We start from the raw sequence: 23,194 nt of genomic DNA, 5'->3' as shown, positions 1-23,194 counted from the left end.
CATCTTCTTCCTCCTCCTCCAACCATAAAGGTAAATCATGCTCTAGAGAAGGTTGAGTATGAGGGTATAGGACTAACTACTTGGACATATGCCCGTTCTTGATGGTCATATTTCTAGCTCTACAGCTAATGTAAGCATCGGCTATGGCCAATCATGGCCTCCCAACGATGAGAGGATAACCAGTGAGCTTAGCCTTAGGCTGGAGAACTAGAAAATCTGCATGGTACTCCCAGGAGTCAATGGAGACCATCACATCCTCCACAATTCCCTCAGGGGTGACTGTGGAACAGTCTGCAAGTTGTAGAACTATTGTGGTCTTCCTCAATTGGAGGTTGATTTTGAGCATGGTGTCCTTGGTCATCACATTAATGACAGCCCCAAGATCGATCAAAGTGTGTGGGACAATGGTGCCATTGATATGTACATCTACTACAAGGCTTCCAGGGTCCAAATATTTTGGACATATTACCTGCCCTAGCATTAAGTCGAACAGTTGTCCAATGACATTAATGGTAGGGGCATCCCTTTTTCTTCTTCCTGGATGCTTGAAGCATTTCTCCTTAATCAACTTATTGTAAATGGGAACATCTTTTATTTCCTGGAGAAGGGGGATCTTTACACATAGATTTTTCAATTCTCCCAGAAGTTTAGTTTCTTCTGGGGTAGGTTGGAGTGGTTGGGCTAACCTCTCAGGAAAGGGTGGATTTACCTTAAGGTTTCTTTCCTCTCTTTCTTCCTCAACCTCCTTATGTGGAGGGGGAGGTTGGTTATCCAGCAGGACTCTCCCAGATCTTAGGTTAATCTCCTGGATTTCCACGGTATAAGCTGGATATGATGTCTCTTCACTGTATACTTGTTGAGCCTGCCTATTGTTCGAGTTCGGATTTGGCTACACAGGCATCTGGGGTTGCTTGGTTGGAGCAGAGTGTAGGAGTTGTGGTTGGGCAGGTGGTGGAGGAAATAGAGCTGGAGCGTTGTTGTATTGGGGCCTCCACCCCTGAAGTGGCGTATTCCATTGAGGTTGTGGTGGAGCGTAAGGTTGGAATGACTGGCTGGCTGGATGGGAATGATACTGAGATGCATAGGACCAGGAAGGGGGTGTAGACCAAGAAGGATGAGCAAGGGGTCCCCAAGAAGGTATAGCTGTGTTTTGGTTGGGGTTGTAATATGCATGGGATGACCCTCGCATGCCCTGCTAGTATTGTCTAGGCCCAGGAGGCCTCCTTTGGTTATTGTAGCAAAGATGCTCAGCAACCCCTTCAGCTCCTTGATATATAACTTTGAGTTTGAGTAACGAAGGGCACTTATCTATGGAGTGGTTCTCTTCACAGACCAAGAAAATTTCAATACAGTTCAATGGACATTCATTCCTAGGATGCCTCTTAGTGCATCTAGGACAAAAGATGGCCAAGGCTCTCTCTGCTTCCTATTGCTTCCTTTTGATGTTCATGGTGTCCATTTGCAAGGCAAGGGTTTGCAACATCTCACCTTTGAAATATTCCAGCATATTTCCAATTTCACCCTTGATGGATGAGTTGGAAGATGATGTACTGGCCATAGGTTGACTACCCCTACCCTTTTTCCTGGCTACCCTAGAATGGTTTTTAAAGACAGTCTTGATATCCTCATAGGGTAATTGGTAGATATCAAATCTTCCTAACAAGTGTAAGGTATCCAAAAGGTCTTCTCTTACTCCCCTGAGTAGGACCAAGTTTAGTGACTCAGGGTCAAGTGTGCACCTAACCCTTTTGTAATTGAGCTGGAATCTTTCTTTGTAGTCTTCTAAGGATTCATCCTAGCCTATGGTCATCCTGAAAATTTCTTCTTTAGTATCCTTTGACCTACAATAGTCTCGATATTTGTTGTTAAAATCCTGCTGCATTTGAGCCTAGGCTGTGATGCTATCTCTAGGTAAGCCCATGAACTAGTGCAATGTTGCATCCTTGAGGGTAGATGGAAATATTTTTAACTTTTGCTAATCATTTGTATAGTCATAGGTTCAGCATATAACAACAAACTCAAATAGGAAAGTGTCGGTGTCTTCTATGGTCAGGCCATGGAAATGAGGTAGGGCAGAGGGGATTATATTCTTCATCTTAGTGTCCCCATTGGTTTCTCTGATGGGGAATGCACCCTCAACTCTCTCTCTATTCCCTCTGTCATTTCGGTTTTCAACCATTGGTTCAGTAGGAATGGGTTCCTCTTCTTCTTCTTCCCCTATACGTTCTTCATATATTTCAGGTTTCTCACCTAAAGGTTCCTCCAGTTCATAGCCACTGAAGAAGAGAGAAGGTTGGTTGTTGGATACAGTGGGGGTATTTCACAAAAATTTCCCTAAATTGTCCCTATTCCTACGAGGCATGAAAGGGAATGTTTTTGGGTTGGTTTTGTAAAAAATTTTGAGCTGGAAAGTACTTTGTAGAAATGAAATTGCTGATTGAATGAAAATCACTGACAGAATGAAAAAGCTACTTGCTAAATTGAAATTCTACTTGCAGAATGGAAAGGAAAGTAGATAATGAAAAATGAAAGAAAGGAAGCTCCTAGATTACTTTTGCAGAAATAAACTAGTGGTAGAAAATTGAAGACAAGAGGTAGAAGAAAAGAAAGTAGTAATCACACACTACTTAGAAACCTCCCCGGCAATGGCACCAAAAATTGATGAGTGCCAGTATTGCAGGAAGGATGCTACAACTCCTAGGCTACCATCTTTACTTATCAACCTGGGGTTCGTACAAATGTGGATGTGACAGGTGGATGGAAGGTGATTGAGGATGGATAAAAGGCTTATGGAGTGATTGGATGGTGTGGAAGGGTCCTAGGAGGCTTTTTGTAACTTCCTAGAGGTTCCCCATCAATTCGGCCTCAAAACAGGCAGTTTCAGGCAAACCTATAGGATGTACTAGAAACCTACAGGATGATCATGTAGGAATTACAGGAAACCTACAGAATACGACTGAGAGCTAATTGTGAGGTGTTGGAGGTGTTTGGAAGCTTAGAAAAGGTGTTTTATGAGTGGGATGGGGTGTTATAAGGTCTAGGAACACTCACGAGTCAATATCCAAGATCAGATATGGCTAGATTTGCTGAATGTATCTAGGGGAATTTCAATGCAAAATGACAAAAAAACTAGTGAGGGTGATGGTGGAACAAGAGATGGCTAGGGTGGATGAAGTGGAAGGTGGCTACTGGTGATGAAGTCTAGGTATCCTCGTGAAGTACCTTCTTTTCTTAAAACATGTGTGTTTTCCAAGAACTATGCAACAAGATACATTTTCATAAACTAGAAAAGCATGAATGAATTGCCTATATTATGCATGAAGAAAGTGCTGAAGGGAATGAAAGCATGAGTGAGATCTTATTGCAGAAATGGAGCAATGGAAAAAGATGAAAATGAAATGAAACAAATGCTGAATCAAGACAACAAGCTCCAAAGCTCATGCAAGAAGTAGAAATCTGTGTTTTTCGGGCTGCTTAAGGGTCTCTTCCTCAAGTTATGGTCCCAGAGGGAGGAAGTGAGGCCGAGACACCTGTTGACAACCTTCTGGTGATCCTTTTTCTCCTTGCTAACCTACTAACTAAAAGAAGGCACAAATGGAAGCAAACTAACATACAACCAATCTAATCTACACTGTTGTAATAGAAATGCGACTACTAAGAAAATGAACAATTAAACTATGAATCTATGCTAGTATACATGTACAATAAAGAGGAGCCTTGGCTGCTAGGGTTGGGCCCTAACCCAAGAGCTTCATCCCTCTGAGTTAACTTAGTGCTGGCTCAAAACAAAACTCATTCTTATTATTGAAACAATGGATTACATCAAAAGCGGTCAGAAGTCTTGCAGCTCTAAAATAGAGTAGAGTTTTACAATCAAAAAATTGAATCCTACTGAGATCTTAGGCCTCTACTTATACATCTAAAGTCTCCAACAACTTCCTTAAAATTAGGGAGGCTCAGCTTCCAAACTCAAGATAAACTGGTGCTTTGTATTTCACTTGCTTTGCTACCTTCTAGTCCTCATGATTTGGTTATTTGCACTCCAAGCTGATGGAGGAATATTCAAACGGAGGGGTAGTAAATGAGGAGGATTTCCATCCTATAATTCCTCTCCCTTGTCCCATTCGAGTTTTGACCAAGGTTTTTTCCAAAATTCCTTTCTTTTATCCTTTGATCCTGCATTAAATTCACATTAGACCACAAAGCAAAATATCCAACTCTAACTCATCTCATAAACAAAATATAATCAAAAGTATGCAATAAGTTATGAGAATAGTTGGTTTGAACAAGATAGGAGGTGAATTAAGGCCCATATAATTACCCGATGATGAGGCTCATCAGTTTTCCATTCATTATTCACTTTTGGTTATTTTTTGTTGCACTCACTATTGTAACTCTGATTATTTTCATTGTCGCGCACCATATTTTTGTTGGCCTTACACATTATAGAGGAGAGAGACTCTACACAAGCTGAAGATGTTTGAGGATAGCTAAGAACCCATCCCATAGAGGGGGACTAGTAACATCTATTTTTTCCCTTCATAGGTGTTATAATAAGATTATTCTTTACATATCTGGTTTCCATTGGATAATTGGAGTTATTACTCTTTCTTTTTGCAGTTTAACTATGATTGTGGCATAGATCTGGACTTTGGCAAGTTTTATTTCTATCAATTGTTGCAGATCTACAGTGTTTAGTAGCCATTTATATTGTTGATATTGTTTGTCATCCACATTCTTAAGTGGGTTCTTTTTGTACATCTTTGAGAAGAAAACACTACAACAAAATTAGCGACTTTGCTAGGGAATAATTTTGATTCAGAAATGTGGGTCTCCAATACAAAATTGGCGACTCCACTTGGTTTTATACTTCACATCTAGAAACTTGGGTGACCTTTGGTTTTTAGCTTAGGGTTCTTCTCTTTTCAATTTTATTAATTTTTCCTAGTTTTTTAACCGTAGATTTGATAAATTTCTGACTTCCACAAGCTTTCTGGTCTTTTCCACAGGTCACAAGAACCAGCCGTGACAAAGGTGGCACTTTTTTTAGATATTTTTTGATCGAGATCCACGGAGCATAAATCACACTTTTTGGCCCAAAAAGTGCGATCTGGAGGCCAGAGCACACTTATCAGCCCAAAAAGTGTGATCCCTACTAGAAAACAGGTCAGTACCTGTGATTTCTAGGTTTTAGGGTTTTTCTCAGATCTGTTTCTGGGTTTTGTAGAGAGTTGTCTGTTGGGTTGTCTGACCTCTATCTCATCCTTATTAGGCCTTGATCGACTCTGATTTACTCATCGAAGTCAAATTTAGCCTCCCCTAGGGCTTCTAGTATGCTTCCACCTTTCTAGGAGGAGTTTAGCTGAGTGAGTAGTCTGAGTTTCTGCAGCGCTTTCAGCCACATTTTCTAGATCTGTACCCTTCTATTTCAAATCTATTAAAATAGGTTGTTACCATCCATAGTTTCACATTTAAACTTGTTTCATCATTTGCCTTAGGGTCCCATCAGTTTCCCTAGGTGTTTCACCCATCTCCTTATCTTTTCACAGCGATCTTCCCCTCTGGTTTTTTGTTGTTGCTACACCACTCTCTAGCAGCTTAGTGTCACTTGATCCCAATCACACTGACATTTAGATCCCTTGACCATTTTAGTGTATTTTCCATTAGTTTAGCCACCAAACAGCGCAGTGTTTGCAAACCCAATTTGGGTGGGGTTTAGTTAATTATTTTTCTTTTCATTTTATGTTATTAATTTCAGTTTATTTTCAGTAATCTTTTTTTCTTTTTTACAAACATGATCTGGAATTAATCAATTAATACACTTGCACACATAAGCACACCTTAAGCGAAGGGTGCTTGGTTTACACCACCAAGCCAATACTTAACATAATAAATTTATCTTCCCTCACTGAGACAAAGGCATATTGTTGATCTCCCTTCACCATTTCCGTGTCACGTGTGTCCTACCACCATTGTGCCACCAAGGCGTTTGTCACAGAGACTACTAGACCTTCACATCCAGTTTCCACTTGGGCATATTACCCTTCCCCGTCGGGTTCAAGTTCATAGCCCTTCGAGTCCCCATACTGACTCTTCTCCTAGTTCTTCTGATTCCTCATCTGATTCTGAGCCTCCTTCACCGCATATCGTCACCATGTCTGGACCCACAGCTGGTGCAGGAACCCAACCTAGTGTTGGCACCAGTTCTATACTGGTGATCACATCAAGTAGAACAGTTTCAAGAACAGTTCCGGTAGCCCCACTCTCCCCTTTATGGCTGGGTTAAGTCTACCGGATTTTGACTAGTTGATAAACGACCCCATGCACCATGATTCTAGTTGGCCCTCTATGCTGACTAAGCTTCCTTCAGACATCCCAAAGTTTGAGGTTAATACTAGATAGGATCCTACCAACCATGTCCGATCCTTCCACATGTGGTGCTCGTCTAAATCCATAACCGATGACTCCATTCATCTTCAGAAATTCCAACGCACGCTCACTGGAGACGCTGCAAAATGGTATGTAGACCAACCCTCCGTATCTCATTCCATTTTTGTGACGCTTGCTAAAGTGTTCCTTTCATATTTCCAGTTACCTCTCCGATACGACACTGGTACAGAGCTATTGACCACATTCCGTCAGTCCTCCGCCACTCGCCTTTCTGACCATGTTCAAGAGTGGCGTCGAAGGAGGAGCACATGTCGTGCCCCACCTTTTGAATATTGTGTCTATCTAGATTGGTTTCTTATGAGCCTTTTATCTCCCATTGGAAAAGATGTTGCATCCCATTTTCCTTAGACCGAGGAAGAATATCTCCAAACCGCTCTGAGATATGATCTGATTTATGTGCAATCTGGTTATGTCTATACCGTCATTCCAGACCTCCCTTGTCCTGGAAGTGCCAATGCACCAGGGAAATCTCACGCCGCCAACAATATCGTTGGATACCTTTCACACTCTTCACCATATACCTAGCAAAGTTATGGATACCCACAGGGGGGCACCATTTCCTCCAACACTTATGCCCCTCCTGCTAGCAACATGTTTCCAGGGCCCCAACCTGTCTACCAAACTATTGCTCCTCCTTATGCACAAACTAGTGCTCCAGCCCCTTAAGAATTAGCATCGCAGCCTCTTATTCATCCTCATCCCCAGCAGCCACCGCCCCCTCAAGGCTATGTGTTTTCACAGCAGAGTATGACCAATCCCTAAAATTCAAAGAAAAAGAATAAGGAGAAGGGTAACAAGGGTAATCAAGGTAACCAACCTAGTGAACCCAAGGGGAACCAACCTAACACCAACAACCAACAATAGAGCATCCAGCCCAAGCAAAACAAGGCTATTCATACAAACAAGCCTTGTGCATGTTGTGGTGTACATGACCACTATACACATGAGTGTCCTCTCTTACCCCAAATGGGCCAAATGTGGGAAGCTCAAACAACTTCTAGAGGTAAAAAATCACCTCAGAATCCTGCACCATCTCAACCGGCAATGCTCACAAATCCTTTCCCTCAGTAAGGGTTTGTTGTTTCTCAACCTTAGCCAAGTCAAGAAGCCCATCCCCCCCAACCTTATGGTCACGGTGACTACCAAATCCTCATGATGGATTCTGACGAGGTCAATACCTCTAATCAACAGTTAGCTCCTCAGTTCTCTGTTGTTACCATCTCAGATGAGTCACCCAGATCCACCCACCCAAGACCTCCTCCATTTTTGGGTGCTTCTTTTATGTTCCCACCACGAACTGTTCCTCCAATTCTTAACCCTCCAAGATCTATCCCACGGGACATTTCCTTGCAGGAAAGATACCTTTCTTGTTTCCTCCTCCAGGAACCTTTTTTTCCCTGTCATGGCTTCTCGGGTCTTTCCTAACATGACTCTAGGGATCTCATTATGGTACATTGATCCCCTAGCAAGGACTCCGCCTGGTCAGCTGCGACCATATCATGATTTGACCCTGGTTCAATCGGTCCCTACGACCCCTGTCACTACTCTAGTTCCACCACAACTTCAACAGGAGACCACTCCTATTGTGACATCATCTAAACAGGGGGGAAAATCCAAGAGGAGCAAACCTAAGGACAAGGCTCCCCAAGCTTCCCCAGCCCCAAAAGCCCCAAAGTCATCACATCTATGCACTTTGTGTGAAGTTGTTGGGCATGCCACCAATAATTGTCTTGAACTTCCTCATATTAAACCTTTTGTTCATGAAGCATTCCCTAAGTCAAATATCTTGGAAGTCCATGTTACCTTATCGGTACCACCTAAGAAACTCAAAATGTTGCACACAAACCACCCTTGTGCCCTGTGTGATCATCATGGTCACTATTCCCATTGTTTCCCTCGTCTCGATGAATTTCACAATTTCCTTGGGGCCATTCGCGAATATGAGGCCACTCGTAGTGGATCATCTACTCATATACCCGTGGATTCTGGTACCACTAGTCAACCAGAACAGGGAGACTCTGGCCCCACTATTGTGGTCCCTCCCCCCGATGTCGAGATGACAGACACAACAGGTCACATCCTTTACCTGTCGTCATCCTTGAGTTCCTCGCAGGAAAACCTTTATGAGGTTTCTGCGCGCACTTCTATCTAACCTCTTTCAACAGAATCCTAGGTCTCAACATCAGTAGATCCTCCATCTACTACCATTCAAGATGATGCATATGTGCACCTTATTTCTCAGGTTGATGCACCAGGTAACACCACTGCATCATGTAGTCATTTTTCCTCCCATATGCCCATCTCCCCACCTTATGAGGACACCATGGAAGCTATGTCTACCCTTGATTAGCCCTACACTTAAGCAAGGGGTCATTTCTTCAGAGGATTTTGAAGCCGATTTCCTTCCTAATTCTCCTAATGCGCTGTACCTCAAGAAATTTGACTCATAGCATGTTCGTTTGATTTGTGTGTCTTTATTTCTGCCATGAAGTTAGGTAGATTGCATCATCTCATATGTTGTATTTTGCACCTTTCAAATGGATCCATCATCCACATTGCATATCGGTCATGCCGACGGTGCGAGTCACTTCTCCCATAATCTAGCCTTGGAAGCCTGGGCCATTTTTACCCCCTTATATATGTTAGTCCTTTAAAACAGTGTGTGCATTGGATTTTCCACCAATAATCAAGCTGAATATGATGCAGAGATAGGTTTGTTAGTCGATGCCCTCGTTCATAGCATCCTTCATCTTCATGTTCTTTAGATTCCTTGCTACTTGTCATGCAATTGATTGGTGTGTATCATGTGCATAACAAAGTCCTATTTAGAAAATATCTACGAATTAAGTTATTGGTACATGACTTTGAAACCATTACGTTCAGTCATGTTCCTAGAGCCCAAAATAACTATGTAGATTCCATTGCAAATAACATTCTAGATTGGCATTTATCGCATGTATACCACAAAAGATAACCATAAATAAAACAAATGGCGAACCATCATCGTCATATAAAAATGCATAATCATATTATGTATCACATAAACAATACAAGTGTTTGGAGCCCATAACTCTGAATACATCTAGTACACCCATAGCATACTTGGGGGCACATAGGCCCCTACATCTCCTTTGGATGATCTCGTGCCAAGCGAGGCCGAGATGCTTGAACCCCTTTTTCTAGAACTCAGAACACAATGGTGCTCCACAAACCCCTCCTACTAGGGGGCATGATGGTTTTCCCTTAGCCATCTTCTTAATGAAGTCTCGGCCTAGATCCCATCGAATCTAGGTATGGTCGATCATCCTCCCATTCCTTGGATACTTTTTCCTACCGGCCTCTCCGATGAGCCATATGCACATCGCATATCGTAGACATTTGATACCACATCTTCAAATATTTTACTCTATGTCCACATAGTCCCCATGTTTGACTTCATAAGTGAGGATGATTCTAGACCATCATTCCAAGAAGCATTCAAGCCATATTTAGACAAGTAAGGCCACTTTCCTAAAAGTCACAGATCCTAATTCCGACGGTCAGTTTGTCCACTACAATATCCACAATATTTGGGGCCTTTTCCTCCTCTCCAAATTCACCACAAATCACTTAGCAAATGAATCCAAATTGGATGTAAAACGTCATTTCATAGAAAAATCCCCAATTTTTCTATCACCCATTATGACTAGACCATAGCTTAGTTCGGCAAAGTGGAAACACCGTTGAAAATCTCTCACCGAGTTCTATAATGGGTCTTCCTCAGTTTTTGATGATTTGACACTTCACCAAGAAACCATTTTTCCATGAAATGTCACTTGGATGCCTCTCAAAATCGCATTTTGTCATAAAGCGACACTTGTAATTTGAGGTCCACCTCCTCTTAATACTTTTCATACCATGTGTCAATCTTCATCATGAGTAACCATCATTTACTCATGTTTTGATGGTCCCCACCAGGCCTAGCCTGTGTGGTAGTGTCATTGAGTCACCCTTGATCAAAGCATCTGCGATGAGTCACCCTTGCATCTTTGGAGTCTATTTCATGTCCCATCATATCATTTCACAATGTTCCATCCATATTTTCATATCATTCATCCTATGTTTCCCATTTTGGCCTCTAGTCGTATTGTCCCCTTCCCCTCCAGAGTTGAGTCAGTTGTTGCCAGGTCAACCATGCACTTTATGCTCTGACAAGGGTAGTCGTCTGTTTGTCCCTCAGTCCCACTTTTTCCCCATTATCCCTGGTGTTAGTCCATCAGTCATATTATTATTTTCCCTTGTGCTTTATTTGAGGATCCTCATTGCCTCATCTATCGCAGGCCCTATTCTATCAACATCAGCTCATTTATTCCAAAAGAGTGGCCTAGAGGGTGGTGTATCTCGGTTTCAACTTCCATTCTTGTTCAGCACCTTGGATCGAGAATAGGGTCTCATTATTTCCTTTGACTTGGTCATTTAATGTTCATGATCCATACACTTGATGGTCCAGTGATACAGCAGATTGTACCAATGATTCCTAGGTGTGTGTGAGATGTTTCAGACCTCATGAGGGTTGGCCCTTCAAGTATCCCCCCACATGCTCAGATGCATACCTATTATGCTACAGCCTCATATGCAGTTCCACAGATTTGATGGGTTTGGTTCCTAGCGATCATAGTGTTCATAGCATGCATGTGTCCTTCAAATGATCCAATCATTTTGCAAAGCCCTCGCCTGTTCAACAGGGCTTCTCCGGTTGTTCTACCCTACCTCCCACCCATTTTTTGAGGGAAGGGGCTTTGTATCTCATGTACTTAGATATTATTATATTTAGCCCTCGCTCATGTTTTTCCAAGTGCATTATGTATATGGGACACACTATATTATTTTCTGGCTCTGTTATGCCAGCATGTCATGTACCATTCAGCATGTACTTCATTGCTCAGTTTTATATTTCTGGGCGAACCATCATTTTTGTACTAAGTTATCTCATCGGGTATGGGTATGCCTCCCCCGCCTCACTGAGGTTCAGTACCACAACATAAAAGGGTACTTGCATTAGTCTCACCCCCTCTATCCCTATCCTCTTTCAGTTCAACTTCATTGGACTCTCTCTCTCTCTCTCTCTCTCTTTCTGACTCCCCTGTGTTTTCTAGTGGTTTTGTCTTTACAACATACTTCAGTCATACGTTTTGCTCCTAACACTCGTACATTAGGGGGCAATCTGTTATCACCAAAAAATTGATCATATAGCCTAATTTACTAAATGGATCGAAGTACACCATGTAAATCTAATTTTACCATAGTAAAATTGCTTTCACTGTAAGAAATTACTTAATAAACCACCTTTGTTAAGTAATTTATAGTTAAACCCTTGAAGAATAATTAAATAAATCACTATTTATTTGATTTTCTTCTAGAAATAATTAATTAAACCATTGTTTAATTATTATTCCTTGTCTTATTTGACCCAATCATGAAAAATAAATAGATAAATCATTAATTATCTTATTTTTCTCCAAGAATAATTAATTAATCAGTAATTAATTATTATTCTTTGTCAAATTTGACTAAATCCTTTAGGAATAACTAAATAAATCATTATTTATTTATTATTCCTTTACTAATTCCTTGAGATGATAAATAAATTAGTTATTTATTTATTATTTCTAAATAAAAGTTTAAATACTTTTTCCCTCCTAACCAAATATAATAAAATATTCCAAGTGGTTATTCCAAGAATGGGATCAATAATATTTTATTATTGCTCATTATTCGAGGATAACTCAATATTATGTTATAAATGGAAGGGTTTTCCATTCGTTATTCACTTTTGATTATTTTCATTGTTGCACTCACTGTTGTAACTTTGATTATTTTCATTGTCGCACACCATATTTTTTTTGGGTTTACACATTATAGAGGAGAGAGACTCTACAAAAGCTGAAGACGTTTAAGGCTAGACAAGAACTCATCCCATAGAGGGGGACTGGTAACATCTATTTTTTCCCTTCACAGGTGCTATAATAAAATTATTCTTTACATATCTGGTTTCCATTGGATGATTTGAGTTATTACTCTTTATTTTTGTTGTATAACTATGATTGTGGCATAGATTTGGACTTTGGCAGGTTTTGTTTCTATCAGTTGCTCCAGATCTACAATGTTTAGCAGTCATTTATATTATCGAGATTGTTTGTCATCCACAATCTTAAGTGGGTTCTTTTCGTACATCTTTGAGAATAAAACACTACAACACACACCCTAATCTAAACCCTAACCCTAATCCTAACAAGGAGGTTGCACAACAATCTAAAACACCTATTATTCTTGTTGACTCTGTTAGAGTCGGTCTAGTTATCCCTCCATCAGAGATCAAAGCTCTTTTGCATTTCATGATTAGGTGTCCCATCAGTTTGATCAGCTGCATTTCGTTAGGCATGCCATAACTCTGATGGAATAGTTTTGTGTCATTTATTCCCCTCGTGTTTGGCACTGCTGGTTCAGGTCTGTTTAAGTAAATAAAGTCTTCAAAGGTCATTCATCGTCATGTTTTAAATTTCGAGGTCTTAGGTATAGGGTTGAGTCGATTTTGTCTTGAGAATCCTTAAAAGACCAGCAGGCCAGAGGGATGTCCTTCATAGATCATCATTTCAATAATTCTCATCATTGTACAGCTAAATTTGGACTTTGTTTTCAAAACTCTGTTTTTGAAAAACACAGGTCACCATCTCGTTTTTGTACAAAATTGTCAAAATTTCAAGTTCTCCAAATGTTGCAACGCAGCCTTGGTCTCCTTTGCCAAAGCATATCAGAGCCATCCCTGCAAAAATTATCAGAAGAAATCATTATTTCAACCAATTTTTCTTAAAAAGGGAAACCAGAAGTCAGAGCCTATTAATTTGAAAAAGTGTCAACACCCAAACATTACAAAATGGGTTTTGGTCAAGTAAAAATTAAAGGGGAGCCTATATAAAGACATTCCTCTTCATAAACAACCCATTCACCTCTCAAGAGCAAAGTGCATCCCTGCTAAGGCGATTTTACAAGTTATTGAGCAAATCGGGCAGTTCCAGGGGCGCGCTACGCATCAGCTGAGGCACGCTACGCATCAGCACGATTTTTCCTGTGTTAATTTGTTCGTGCGCTACGCACCAAAGGCGTGCTACGCGTTGGGCAAGGCGCGCTACACGTTGGGTTTTTCGCCCAGAAACTTGCCAGCAAGCATTCAAATCTTTTCTTAACTCAAGCAAATTACAGCATTTTGAAAAAGGAAAAAGTCAAACAGCAGTCAATTGTGTGCACAGTCAGCATATACATTTCAGCCATCTTGTCTTCAAAACTATGTCAGAAACCGAATTAGCTTATGAGCAGAGTTATGATAGTGATTCAACACCAGAAATAGAGGTGCCAAGGAGGTATCACAAGGGTGGCAAAGGTGGTCAGCATGTCAGGGAGGAGCCCACTTCTTTGGCTCATTTGCAAGCTTGTCCACTTGCAATGAACTGTTTTCAGTACCAATCATGTTTTTAGTATTGTGAGCGGATCTCACAAATCCAACATCACCGAGAACTAGTTCGCTTATTTGTGCCATATATTAGCAGTTAGACAGATTTCACTATGAGCCATATATCAAACCCGGGTGTATGAGGCACTTAACTGCTGTTTTTCCTTTCAGATTCCTAAGGGATGAATATGCACCGTTGATGAGACTTATTATTCGGTATTTCACTTGTGAGGGCAGATTTTCACGTCTATATTCGTACCATATCCGTTTGTTGATGCATTTCACAAGGGTATGTATGATGAACATTCCATTTTTCATGTGTCGCAACATAGAGAGGATGGTGCCTATAGTACAAAGGAAGAGCCCAGCACAGCAGCATAAGAGCGTCTATCATTATGCACTGATTAAGATCATAGTGATGCATCAATTGGCACAACAGGGTATTGCTTGGGAGGATTTCATTTCTCACGACTTTTTCATGGTGCCACAGCCACCTCCTGAGATGGTCCATGATGAGGGAGGGCCTTCACATCAATTTGACATTCCTGAGCCCGAGCATGTCAGCGCTCCTTCATATGTTACATATCAGAGAGGCCACAGGGCCTTATTTGCATCTGCACGACGAGTATTATCTTCACCTAGGGTGGAAGGGGTCTCGCCTTCTTCATCGGCACAGCGAGTATTATCTCCACATCAGGTGGAAAGGGTCTCGCCTTCTGCAGCACAGGTACAGGACAGAGGCAAGCAACCCATGTTTGATGAGGGACCTTCAGGAGATCTGGACACGGATATTATTGACCTTGATATCAGCTCTCCTAGCTTAGAGCTAAAGGAGGTCATTCAACAACAAAAGGCTGAGAATCACTTGTTGCAATAGAAATTGGAAATGGCCAATTGGACAATCAACTACTTGGAGCAATGCAACAAACAGCTAGAAGATGAACACACTCTTTATGAGTTGCGGCGAATCCGAGAAGACCGAAACTTGGCCCGCAAGAGACCCGGTGATTTGACACCTATTGAGCGAGAGTCTATGCTCATCCGGGTGAACACTCATTTAGAGAAATTGTTAGCCAAGGCAAACAGAGACAAAGATATGCTCCTCCATATGAAGAATAATTACTGGGCCCGCATGCATGTTTGCAAAGCGAAACTGAAGATCCTTAAAGGGCGATTGAGCAAGGCACTAAAACGGAGAAAAAGGGCCGATCCACTCCAAATTTTGGCCGAAGCCTCTTTGAAGGAGCATGGTACTTGATGAAACACCCCCAGCTCAAATCTCAAAAAATTTGGAGAAGTTTTTGTCAATTTTGAAATTTTTGTATTAAAAACAGGTTTTTGCCCTCAACGCGTAGCGCGCCGCGCGCTACCCTGAAGATGGGGAGGTCCAATTCAAGAAAGGTTTGAACTTTTGGATTTTTCATGATGAAATATATCTGCTCAGCCATTTCCAAGGAATTTCTTCAAGGTTTGGGTCCTCAAAAGGTCAAAAAACATGCAAAAAATGACCTCACTGCCCCTTTTTGGACACACAGGTAGCAGTCTTGGGAGAATGCATTTTTGGAGGGGAAAATGGGCACCAAATTGAAAAATTCTACTTTTTTTGGAAAGCAGACATCCAGACCTTTCCAACAAGCCCACCTGAGCCCAATTTGGATGCCGGGAAGTGCCCCAAAAGTGAGCTGAAAGGCGTGCTACGTGTAGGGTTTTGGCGCGCTACGCATCAGGGTATTTTCTAAGTTTTTCATCTTCAGCACAGGAAAACGCAGCTATTTGACCAGTTTTGACTTTTGATGGGATTTTTCACCCTCTTTGATGTAATTAATGTATTTTCATGTTGACATGACACTTATTTACCTATTCTAGAAGATTCATTCATAAAATAGCAAAAAATTAATGAATGAATTGGTTTCCTAGCTTATAGAGGCAAGTTGTTTTGATTGCCTAGATTGTAGTGCTTTGTTTAGAATTGGTTGAAACAGCTCCTAGGATGATGAGCTCGACCCCTAAAGGCAAGGGAATGTGTTATCTTGCCTATATTATGTATTTTCTTAGTCATTTTCATGGTTGGACTCTTGAGGGATAAGCTTAGACTGTATTACACATTGTATCTCTGCAATTTTGGCAAAGGAAAGACAAGGGTTTTGCAGCACTATTTGGGATTCCTGTGGTTATTTGTGTTGATGGTGTGTTTCTCTCATGTACTTGTAAGTTTGTTATGTATATCATTTTCCTACTATTCTCTTCTGCAAATTAAACAAATGAAGTGTTGAGGTAGAATTCATAATCTTGTATGCTCTGCCTTTAAGTTTGTTTAATATATATGTTTTCATCTGTTTAAGGAGAACTCCTGAAAGTTTCTCGCTCTCCTTAGCTCCTCACCAATCATATCTATCCATTCAATTCCTTTAAATACATCAGGACGATTGCCTACCTTGCCCCAAAAAGACCTCTGCAAAAACTGTGTCACATCCCCGCACCCAAAATTGCCTTTCCCTGTTTTCCAACAAAACCCTAAAAATCTTAAATCAAACTATCTTTATCAATTTAATAGCCTAAAATCAGTATTCATATCGGTCATCTCAGCCCCTTTGAATACCTTTTGCCGAGATAGACCCAGAGAGAGCCCTCTCCTGTCCTCGTAGGGCTAGCTACGAGGCTGAGCTTGGTTTGATGTTGCCTTGAGTTTCGCCTTCCTCAGCCTGAGGCAAATTTGAGCACTAACAGACTCCTCGACTGAGTGTAATGATATATATTCGAGGTTGGGGGAAGGGGTGAGCTTGGAAACATCTCCTATAAGTACCAAACGTTAACCCCAGGAAGATTTAATTCAAATACCATTAGAGAAGAAATATTTCGTTGGAACTTGTTCTAAGAATGTTATGGAAGCTCAAAACCCTAAAATTTCCCTTCACAATTCATGTCAATTTGAAAATAATATATTTGAGCCCAAACTTGAGGGATTTTTCTTTTTTCTTTCACCATATTCCTCATGCCTCCAAGAGAGTTAACCTCAATTTGTGGAAGATTTGTACAAGTTGGAGAATCATAAATAAGTGGATCCCATTGAATCTGGATTTCAAGTAGTATTAAACACACCTTATTCCCTCATCATTCAACAACTCTTGGTACCATATCAATTAACGAAACTCTTGGTACCATGTCTTGAAGTTTATTCTTTAAAACTCAGTGTGAGTATATCTAGCATTTTGTTACACACATGGCTACATTGGAAGTACTCCTACACTTGTAGGAGTTCTTCTTCTCTTTAAATGAGGGTAGGGTAGTATAAGAGAGATGAATTAAAATTCCATTTGAAATAAAATTTTACAACAACACTCTTGAGACTGCAATAATTAAGGCACAACTATTCAAATTTTTGTCATTAAGCATTCTTGTGGTAAGACTTGTGAGAAGAAATTCACTCTTAATTCCTCATATTTTATAAAGTGAATTTGATTATTGGTGAGGATTATTCATTAGGTCAGTTAGGGGTATTGTTATTTTTATATTTAATACTTTCCATTCATAAGCTTAAAAACCTACTTCTGGCCTATTCATTCTAACATATTGTCATCCAAGAAACAATTTCAAGTGTCTCTTCGAAGGTATTGATGAAAAGCCTCCTATGGTGGACCACTCCTATATAACCCTAATGAGCTCTCATGAGAACCTTAGCATGATCAACTCGAGAAATCTGTCAGTCATTGTCTAAGAGGTTTTCTTCAAAATTATTTTTTAGGGTAGAAGGACCAACCAGTAAAGGTTAGTAATTAAAAACTTTTCATGCCATCCCATACTCTTAAGGAGTAAATTTGCCTCCCCACCTATTAAGTAACCTATCTGAGGTTAGTCATAATCAAAGTTTTTTATCATAAATAGATTAATTGAGGGATAGGAGGTCTCATTATGAGCCAATCTACCATGATCATGGGTCCTAACAAGCATGACATTATCGCTACTGGTCACCAAGCTAGGGTAATGGCTTTTAGTTGAAAATTTGAAAGACAAGAGGTCTCATCACGAGCCGACTTGTTCATTCTTGTTAGCTCTTGTGAATGGCACTGTCGTTAGCCAGTTACCAAGCTAAGATAGTGGCCTTCAATTAATTTCTAAACAAATGTAAATGCTTACAATTGACTATGAATCTATATCTAATAATGAGATATAGGCATTTCATTGGATTGAAAGGCATCCCTGTTGAGGCTATAAATGCCTGCTGACAGCAGGGCCATGCTTGTGGTATTAAAGTTAATCTCACACTATGATTTACTTGGTTGATTTTGTCTTTCCATGAACTAATTATCATATCTCTTTGAGAATCACTTTAAGATCCTTTTGGTGCTATGTTATGGAGTTCTATCTTTTGGAATAATTTGGTTTTCATGGATGTGGGACCCTTAGCGAAGGTGATTCATTTTGCTTGAACGAGAGGAGCTTCAAACATATGCTTGGGTAATGGTAAGATGTTCATCCTAGGAAGGTATTGTTTTGTCATCTTTATTTGTCCCTATTTCCATCCATCTTTAACGTCAACTTTCAAATTGTGTCACTTCTATTTGTAATGAGCATGTTGAGGTGAAAAACTTATGACTAAGGCTACTCTTGAGATGCTTTATGGAAATTTTGATAGTTGGTTATTTCATGATGACACTATTCCTGCAGTGACAAAATTGTTAGCATTCTCATGGGAGCCCTAGCATTATATTTTCTTTTGATCAATCTTAATGAATAAATATGGACCAACATGAATTTTTCTATTAGAATGGTCAAATCTAGCAAGGAACAATATTATGAGTGCAAGAAAATTTATGTTTCAATTCTGTTTTCTACAAGGGAGAATCAATATAGTAGTTTATTCACTTGTATGAGGACATGCAAGATGATTCACATGGGGGGATGTCAGGGCCCTGAATTTTTGTATCTAATGCATCTTTTTGCCCGTATGATGCCTCACATATTCTCTTGTTTTACTAGTTTATCAACCTTTATCTTGCACTTATACATTGTTTTCATGAAATACTGAAGATTTACATTTGGTTTGCATTTTATACCTTTGTTATATGCATTTCTTAGGATTGATGTTCATTAATGTTGTTAATGCAGGTCTTGCACTCAATAAAGATCTCGCACCAGAGTTAAAGTACGTGTGGACTGATTTATCATTTGAACTTGCCACAGAGGAAAATGTTAGCTGATAGTATGAGCACATGTTAGACACTATTTTGGAGCCTATATTATAGTCAAAGGCATGCTTACTTCTCACTAACTTGTTCTTGCACCAACGGCAGTTCCTGCACCGATTTGGGGTTTAACATATTGGCACACTTTCGGGAGGAAAAAGGGACTTGGTTTATGTTCATAATATTTTTTTCATGCTTACATGTGGGTTAGAATTCACCCAAGTTGTATGGATTGATTTTTAGAGAATAATTAATAATTCAACCCAAAATTTGACAGTTTTTAAACTACCAAAGTTCGCCTCGATTTTCATGCATATGAAGAAGAATATAAGATATCTGGAACACGATTGTTTCTCCCAGTATATCAAATTGAATAATCCTTGAATGGTTTTTTAAAATTCATCACGGTTTGGGAGATTCGAAGGGGTATTTGGGGCGGATTTGTAAAAAGATCAGATAAAACCCAGAATTGCAAAATTATCCAAATAATCAACTTTTCCCATGATTTCCGAACCAATGGAGTTGAACGAGAAAATTATAGGAGAGGTTTTTGTTTAAAACATGACAAATTAGGTTTCCTTCAAACATGTTTCCAAAATTTTCCATGGTTAGGAAGATATGCAAATATATTTGAGGCCAATTTGTTAAAATTATAGAATTTTTCATAATTAAGAAAAATGGTTGTTAGATCCAAAATTTTCCTTGTAAATTTTATAAAAGGCTTATACATGGCCGATCTGAAGGAGAAGATGTTAGTGTAGATTCGTATTGTTGGCTTGTACCATGATCATATGGCTCCTGATGTAAAAGGTTGGCTTGATTTAATTTAAAAGTTCCCAATGTCGGGTTATTCTCCTCACTTCTTATACATCTTATGATCAGTTTGGCTGTGATTTAAGTTCTCAAATGAGGGTGTGAGTTGGACTGGTAGAGCCCACCAGAATAGCTTAATATCCCTCTGGTTGTACATATTTTTTGTGGTTTAAAGATCTATTACGTGGTTTGTATTTTATCATAACAATGGTGTGCTAGCAGTAAGGTTTATTTGTTGATTTGATACATCTATAGATGCCTTTGTTTTTACACTCTATTTTCTCTCTATATATGTAATTCCTTGACTTGTGATGGATCAATATTCGAATTTGGAATATTAATGGTTACAAGTGTGAGATTTATTTAGATTTATCATATTCATTTGATTGTGTGAATCTATAACCCTGGCACATATTTGGTTATGAATATAAAAGAGATATATATATTATAATATTACTCTTTTCTTGGCTCAAGAGGTGATCGATTCAATATATTTTAATAATTTGTGAATACATAGGTATTCTTAAGTAAAATTCATATTGATAACTCTTGGGTCATTGTTGACATGAGAGTGGAAGATCCTTCGAACTTAAAAAACCTTTGTTACCACATGAACATATATTAGATCTCCCTTTGAGACCTTATTTTGTGTATCACAACCTAGGGTTGTAATTAACACAATCTTTAGTATTATTGAATGAATTGATAACTTTGTCAAAATTTGAACTATGATAAAACCAATTTTTTAATCATTCAATATGAAGCTTGCGAATGATGCTTTAAACCCTAGTTATTATAGAGTTGGAGATAGAACCATTATTTGACTATTGTTGCAACTTTGTACATTGGATTGGCACAAGAACAGGGTATGAACATTCAATTTTGTGGTTGTTTGATTCATATAAATCGATATCACTCATCATTGTTGTTGATCAAGAATACAATGTTTATATTTGGTTATTCATATAGTGATTAAAATTTAATAAGAATATGCACTTGTAACATACATTCAATGCGGGAATAGAAGGAGACTTTAACTATTTGCACTAGACATTTGTAACCTTGTTTGATGATTTTTCATTGGAATTGCATTTCTTGGGTTACGAAATACTCTTCTTTCTACACCTCTTTCCTTTGAATATTTTTAGCATCATTTCCAATATTTTTGTTTGATTAAGAACAATGATTATTGATGTATGTTTTAAGGTCTTAAGGAGACCTCAAATTAGAGAAAGGTTTCTTTTATTTGCACACACAACGAGTGTTTATTAAATTAACAGATGTAGTTGTACAAGTAACACTAGGAACATGTTTGAACCATTCTTTTTACTTTATGATTGCACAACAGAGTGGAGTGGATTTCAATATTTAGATTACATGTTGAATTGAATGAACTTAATGCGGGAACTTGAGTAGAGGCTTCATTTTGATTTAAGAGCCCTGTTGGAATTCCTAAATCTTGGATTGCTTAAGGTTTAGACAATATTTACATTTGCTTGGTTAATGCTCATGTTTCCAGTTAATTACTAGTTAGGGTTTGCTTCTTGATTTCCAAACATTTAGGATTTCCTCTTAATTAGGGTTTACTTTTCAAGTTGCCAATAACTAGGGTTTGTTTACAATTATTCATAAAATTGCAGGATTGGTGTTTGCAGCATTTACGGTTTTTCTTCTAATAAATGTTTTGAGTGCAGGATTAGAATAGTAATTGACTAGTGCAGGAATCCAAAGGTGCGAGCAGTTTCTACACAAGCTACGGTTTTGTTTTGCAGGTTGTTGAAGTCCTCCTCTGGCATTTCCAGTGTTGCATCTCGAAGTCCACGTACCCTGGATTGAGATTGAATATTGGTCCATTAATATGCCCTATATTACAACCAACATGACTATGCTAGTACAGGATTAGAGAGATTGGTGGCACAATAGGTACATCAAGAAAAAGGTCTTCCAACTAGGGGATTTGGTGCTACTGTATGATAGTAAATTCAGACATTTCAAAGGGAAATTTTCAACTAGTTGGTTGGGGCCCTATGAATTGGAGGAAGTCTTCAATAATTTCTCAATAAGGATTAAAACCATTAATGATGATCAGACTTCATTTTGTGGTAAATGGCCACAGGCTAAAAATCTACCACCGCCCACTTTCCCGGCAGGAATTTTTGAAGAATGTAATGCATGATCCAGAAATGGAGTTGGTTCAAAAGGGGGATCCAACTCCTATTGGTTCTTCACATTAATTTATTATTATCATATATATATATATATAACAGTTGGTTGATTTTTTTTCCCTCTGCAGCACACATAAAATAAAGAGGAAATGTGTCAAGGATAGGTTTATTCCTTTATCCAAACTTGAAATATTATTTACGAAAAATGTTGATATAGATTTTACTGTGAACATTCCAGACTCCCTAAAATTGAATGTTTGGAGCATTAAATGACCTAGGCTTGTTAATATTAATAAGGAAGTAGTATTTAGGGATCTGTTGAGTACAAAATTATTCTTTTCTGGGCTCAACAGAATAAGTATGGAAAAGAAACTCCCTAGAGTCTACTTTGGGTTTTCAAACTCTCTAAAAGTGAATACCCTGAGCAATAGTTAACTCAGGCACATTAAATATATGAGAAAGTAGTAGGTAGGGCTCTGCTTGGTACAAAATTATTCTTTCCCGGGCTCAGCAAAATAAGTACAAGAAAGAAACCTCCTTGGAGACTTCTTTTGTGCATTTCAGATTCCCAAAAAATGAAATGCGCCAAGCAGTGATCATTCCATACCTGGTTAAAATCCATGGAATGATGGCACCAGATTGTTCTATAACAAGAAAAAGTAAAATTTCAGTCACAATTCCTAAGATTGGCTTACATGAAGTTCAAGGAAGTTTTTTGTTCATTTTCTCAGTACATTCATAATTTTTCATTGTTTCTATGACTTGGTGAGTAAATCTTCGAGGTTTTGTACTTAATTTAGTACTAATTATAGGCTTAGTTAAGTATTGAATAATCTTAATAAGTATGAATATCAAGTCTAGAGTAGATGGATGGTATCAATTCAACCCAGAAGCATTGGAATAAATTGCAAACCTTTTGGATCATTCATGATCAAATAATGGTTTTTGTAATGAAGTCAACAAATGGAAAGGACACTCAGCTTATGCGCAAAGTTGTTCCCATCTTTATTATTTTTGAGCTCTTGAATATCATTATGTAGCCAAATTGAGGTATGAATGAATTTGCATTTACTTATACTAATTCAGAGAATATGCAT

This window comes from Pinus tabuliformis, chromosome 1_2, assembly GCF_031772625.1.
Source record: "Pinus tabuliformis cultivar Carrire ecotype Pingquan chromosome 1_2, CPIR1, whole genome shotgun sequence".
NCBI classification, from domain to species: domain Eukaryota; kingdom Viridiplantae; phylum Streptophyta; class Pinopsida; order Pinales; family Pinaceae; genus Pinus; species Pinus tabuliformis.
Note: the sequence above shows the minus strand (reverse complement) of the source record.